Genomic DNA, 5,682 nt, shown 5'->3' on the forward strand with positions numbered 1-5,682 from the left:
AGGGAAAGACAGAAACAAACTGAGGGCAAGAGAGGAAAGGGCTAGAGATCCCAGGAACTTTGGGGCAAATGAAGAGAGCCTCAAATTCATTCCAGTTGGGATTTTGGTGAGAGGTTGGAATCTTGGACTGATGGTGTGATACAACCTTATTCACATTTTGAGATGATTAGTATTTGCCTTCTCTCACCTCCCTATTCTTTACCATACCCTTTGCCCCATCTAAACTCCAGGTTCCCAACTGTTTTCCTTTCTTTGGAACCCTGTTCAGGACGGACATGCTTTCTTAGGGCTGCAGACCAACCCAGTGACTTCATTTTCACCCCAGATCCAATGTTCCAGCCCTCCAGTTCTGACACTCAGCTACATTGTACAGTATGGGGAGACCTTATTAACTAATAAGCTGAAAAAATTGACTAGATAACAGTACTCAGAATCTTAAATCTCAATGAGATGTTTATATCTAAAGAAATGGGTAGAGACTGAGATACCTTAATTGAAATAAACAATGGAAAGTGTTCTGGGTTAGTGGAGATGGTCAGAAAGATCATTCTAATGTTCATCAAATCACTAGACAGGTGTCTAGACATATAAGCAATTTATGGTGTTGTTCAACTAATTCTAGGTACTGTAATCAAGAGTGCTCACTAAAATGGAAATAATTGTTTTCTTATCTAATAAAAGGAATCTTCCTTTGCATTGTACCAAGATATAGTATCCAAAATAAAACAAAAGGAGATTCATGAGAAACAAAGTGGAACTTTGTGAGATTTGTGGGTGTTAGGTGATAGTTTAGCCATTCATTGTCGACATAATGAAATGAAGCTTGACCAAGCATCAATCACCCTTCTGTGGTCCTAAGTCATATGGGTCACTGTGCAGAATTAGGAGCAGTTCCAATGTGACTACATTCTAACTGCACTTATTTTATTTTAATTTTTCTAAACCCAGAATGTTTTACATCAAACAATTGCTCTTAGGGTCCACTTTCAACTATGAAACAATCTCTGACCACCTGTGAGCTCAGGAACCTTGAAGCACAGACTTGGCCAGCCCCAGTGCAGAGCTGTAAGTCAGCACAAGAAAACAATATCCCTCTTATTTTTGGTCTCAACTTCTAAAGGGAAAGTGTTAGCATAGCTAGGATATCTCTTCAAACAAAGCTGCTGATACATTTTCATCCAACCTGTATTTGGTTTCTGTACTTTTTGAGTTCTCTCACGCTATGACCACACTAATAAAGGTCTTTTGAATATTATCCTTCATATATGTATATATATGTAGTGTTTCAATAAAGTAAAATTACTGAGTTGCACTGACCCATTGACTCTTCTCTGGTTATTTGCTCCCCCAGCCATTTCAAGACAAGACTCTATGAGACAGCTTGGGAAGCCCTTGGAATCCTGGCCTGGGTTGAACTTACCTCTTTAATATTTTGACATTGACATAGCTTATGTTATTAATTGCAATGAACAAGGGTGGTTGCACTCTGTATCTTTGCTTTAAGCTGTTCAGTTAAGCAAATGAGAACATATGCTGATTGCCAGCTGTGAATAGGGCTCTCCACTGGACACTGAATTTATAAGCAAAGCAATGAAGCAAACAAACAAATAAACAACACTTTCCTGGATCTAAAGTTTGAATAGAGGAGGGATGTTATAGGTGGAGATAATACACATATACTCTTCTAACCCATAATCAGAACTTTAATTAAAAATCATCTTCTGAGAGTTGATTCCCTCTCTTAGTGAGATTCAGAATTTCCCTCAGGCCATTGTTGCTGCTCTGTCTCAGGGCACTCCAGTCTCACTCTGTTCACCTCTCACATCCGTTATGATGGAACAATCCATAACCTTCCCAGGGTTGATATTTGTTGTTTTGTACAAGCTCCACCTCCCTACTTATATGGTAAAATTTCAGAGATCAAGAATCTAGACTTATACCTTCTGGTATTCCTCTCTCTTGGCACAAAGGACTCCCAAAAGAGTCAGTAATGCTCTCTTCCTCAGGCTGCTACAAGAAAAGCCATTTTTCAGACTTAAGATCTTAATGTGAATGTCACCTTATCAATGAGGTCTTCCTGGACAGCCTATCCAAAACATTGTTCAACATTGCCAAGGAATTAGTCTACTCTTATCATCCCATTTGCTATGAAGTTTGCTTCATAGTAACTCTCTTGTAATTGTTTATTTTATATGCTTCTTTACTTGCTGTTTTCCTACTACACTAAAACAATTATGAAAGAAGGAACTTTGCTGGTTTCATTCCCCACTGTACAACCAGAGCTTAGCTCATTCTCTAGCTCATTCCTTCATTCAGTCAAAAATATTTATTCAAATTTTCATATTTCAAATATAAATACATACATATTTAAATATTAAAGGAATATTTATTTATTGAATTAGTATCATTCATTCATCTGGATTCTCAAGTTGATGAAGAGATGTTGATAGAAATTAACCTTTCCCCAAAATTCACATATATATAATGCATTATCTCTAAATAATCTTCTGATTCCCACTTAAAAGCAAATTTTTAAAATCAAAATTAAATTAAAACTTTAAATTAAATTTAAAAAATTAAAAGTAAAATTATGCTAGAAACAATTAGTATATTTAAAGTAGACAGAAGATTATGTCATTTTCTGTGAGTTTGGGCACAAAAGATGATGCTGACTGTAGGTGATTGACCTATTGAGTTCTATGGAAAAAATTGGTTCATACTGTACAGTCTCTAAGCAGCTAATAGCCTAGAGTCTGGGAATTCAGGAGTGTCCCACTTGGAAAATGAAGAAGATTAATAGTAGGAATGGCTCTGTTCAGATCATTGCCTTCATTTCAGATTGTGTAGCCTATTCCTTGATTGTCAACCATCTTGACACTGGAGATAACTATCACTTTTTTTCTCCCCAGTCCAGCTGACAGACATAATTGTTCCTATTTCATGCATATCTTATTCCTGATGCCAGTTGTTAAACAGGTACTTATGTGGGGTTCCTTACCAAAATGGTCTCATTATTAGATCCCATTTATGTAACCAAATGCTACAACCCATGTATCTGGCAGCACTCTGGACCTTTTCTTGTCTGTGTATGAAACATTGAGGTCAAAAGGAAAGGATCTGAAATTTTATCAAGAAAGCACCATCTTTCTTCCCTTTATTGTCTTGGTGACATCTACATATCCTAACATGGCTTTGACAGTACTTTGGGATCAATGTGGAAAAATCAAAATCAAATCCTTAGGTCATGTATATGTGGCCATTTCCATTACTTGTTATCAACATGACCTCAGGGAAAGCCAATGGTTTGATTTGCTGGTTACCATGATTGTCATCAAAGTTATCAATTAATCAGGACTAGATACTTAGGGGACTCTTGGGATACAGTGGAGCATAGGAAGTTGTTATAGAGCTCATGGAACTCACAAGTCATGGACAAGTGTTGCTCTCTTGGCCAATGAATACAATGGAATCCATAATCATAGGGATGGAAACAGCATTAGAAATCATCTAATCAAACCCCTCACTTTATAGCTTTGCAAACTGAAAACTAGAAAATGTAGGTGACTTGTTCAAGGTTATTAAGTGTGCTAATGGAAGAGGAGAACAACAGCCTTTGATTCCCCACCAGGTAACAATTTAGAACTAATTGACATCAACTGAACATAGAACAGGAACTGGGACAACACTTTGGGGAGTACAGAGATGCTCAGGAGCTGCCAAACAGGAACCTGGAGAAAGAAATTACAATAACAGCCACCATTTATTGAGAAGCTATTATGTGCGAATCACATTGCTTGACATTTTATAAAATTATATCTAATGCTTGCAACAGCTCTGCAAGGTAGATATTATTCATCTTGTTTTCCAATTGAAGAAATAGATTCAGTGAAGTTAGTGAACTAGCCCAAGGTCACAGAGTTAGAAATAAGATTCACACTGAGCTACGCTGAACCAAAGCTCATATTCTTTCTGCTAAGCCAAATTTTCTCAAAGGAATACAAAACAATAGTGACCATGTTTGATCTGACCAGCAAGCTCAGCTAATGGAAGCACGTGGTGGGTAGGTTCAGACGATCTAATTGGATGTGATTATGGGAGACTTTTCGTGATGGACTGAGTGAGGACTTTAACAAGGATTTGTGAACTAATAGAGATATATTTGAAAATTGCTACTTCAGGAAAGGGCGTCTTGCAGTGAAGGCTGTGTGATCAATCAGTTGGAAGATTGATGAAGATATAGACACCAAAACAAGAGTTTGCTTTTTTCCATTTCCTCTTATTTTCTTACAACACTTAGGACTGTTCTGGCAGGAAAATGGGAAGGCAACCTCAAGTCCTCAGCAACACTGTTTCTTCCTGCACAGACAGTATTAATTTTCAGCAAGTACTTACTGTTGGAAACTATTTTGATTGGTTACACATCTGCTCTTATGGAGGTACCAGGCCACAAAAGATGTTCCAATTTTGAATATAACTCTTTTGTATATCTAAAATAAATTTAAGGGCTTCCCTGGTGGCGCAGTGGTTGAGAGTCCGTCTGCTGATGCAGGGGACACGGGTTCGTGCCCCGGTCCAGGAAGATCCCACATGCCGTGGAGTGGCTGGACCTGTGAGCCATTGTTGCTGAGCCTGCGCGTCCGGAGCCTGTGCTCCACAATTGGAGAGGCCACAACAGTGAGAGGCCCGCGTACCGAAAAAAAAAAGAAAGAAAAAAAGAAAATCCTACTGGCTATAGCAGAGGATATCTTTAAAATAAATTGAAAATATCCTTCAAAGACATAGTCCTAGTGCATCATGTGTTTCCCTGAGCACCTCACAATTCAGCATCTGCATTAGTAAATCTAATACTAGTTATCTAATATTAGTGTTATAAAAGGCCCTGGAACTTTACATTTTGTTGGTATTGTTTTCCCAGCATAGCATATGAGGCTGTTCAATATTTTGCTCTTGTTTACTTTGTCCTTGCTCTCGTTTCCCTCCATCTTCCCACCACTCATTAATAGACATCAGTCATTCATAACGACTCAGAGAGCTCTTTTTCTTTTCTGTCCCCTCTGAAGGAACACCCTTCTCTCCATGAAACACTCCTACTCAATTTTTAAGTATTCTTAAAGATAGCCTTCTGCAGAACATTACCGTATTTATGCTACCACAGAATGCTTCACTTAAACATCTCAAAAAATTGTATTTTATGGCTGTTGCTGATTTGATTGCATGCTTCCCTTTAAACTAGAAATTTCTCATAGATGGAAATTCTTATTTTCAACAGAGGTTTGATTTTTCAACCTATAAAAGTATAGGCATTGCTCTACAAATATTTTCAGAAGAAAATATTGAAGAAAGGAAGAATAGAAAAATGGAAGACGGCAAGAAGATGGTGGAAAAAGGAATATCTATCCATGAGTGAATTAAATCTACAAGTAGCTCTGATTGTTCTCAGACTTCTAATGTCTCAATTTGTAGTTAGTTAAAAGAGTGAAGTTGATTGCAGTACCTTAACATGAAGACCAGTTAGATATCCCAATGTATACCAGTGCTACAAACTAAGAAAAGTGTATGCATTTGGGTCATTAGGCACCTCAATCAGGTATAAATATTGAATGTGTACACAAAAATCCATATTCAAGTAGAATTTGGTTGTTGTTTAGGCTGAGAGCACTTTTACTCTTAGCTGTCACCTGG

Source organism: Lipotes vexillifer, unplaced genomic scaffold, assembly GCF_000442215.2.
Source record: "Lipotes vexillifer unplaced genomic scaffold, Lipotes_vexillifer_v1.1 scaffold1150, whole genome shotgun sequence".
In the NCBI taxonomy this organism is placed as follows: Eukaryota; Metazoa; Chordata; class Mammalia; order Artiodactyla; family Lipotidae; genus Lipotes; species Lipotes vexillifer.